Source organism: Phalaenopsis equestris, unplaced genomic scaffold (genome assembly GCF_001263595.1).
Source record: "Phalaenopsis equestris unplaced genomic scaffold, ASM126359v1 Scaffold205261, whole genome shotgun sequence".
Classification (NCBI taxonomy): Eukaryota; Viridiplantae; Streptophyta; class Magnoliopsida; order Asparagales; family Orchidaceae; genus Phalaenopsis; species Phalaenopsis equestris.
The window spans coordinates 350,086-350,457 of record NW_018224767.1 but is presented as its reverse complement, the minus strand read 5'-3'; positions in this window follow the sequence as shown (position 1 = coordinate 350,457).

The following is a 372-nucleotide window of genomic DNA, read 5'->3' as shown; positions in this document are numbered from 1 at the left end:
CTTGTAACTTAAGAGAGAACTTAAAAATTTGAAAAGGAGCTGCAGTCCATCACCACCCCTGTCGTCGTCGACCACCACCAAACGCCGTCAACACCCGCCGACTGCTGTTGATCACCACCAATCAGTGCCAACCATCACCGGTCGGAAACCGACAGCCGAAGTTATAACTTGAAAAAACCAATAATCATTTCCCGTCTGTGAGACAATGAGCCTCTGTAATCATCAATTTATAGTGGATTTTTACAACTAGGTCACGCCCCGTGATTTTTTCCCTTTACAGGTTTTCCACATCAGAACTTCTAATATTGTTACTGAATATTTTCTTATATTGTTACTGAATATTTTCTTTTATTATATATATATATATATATA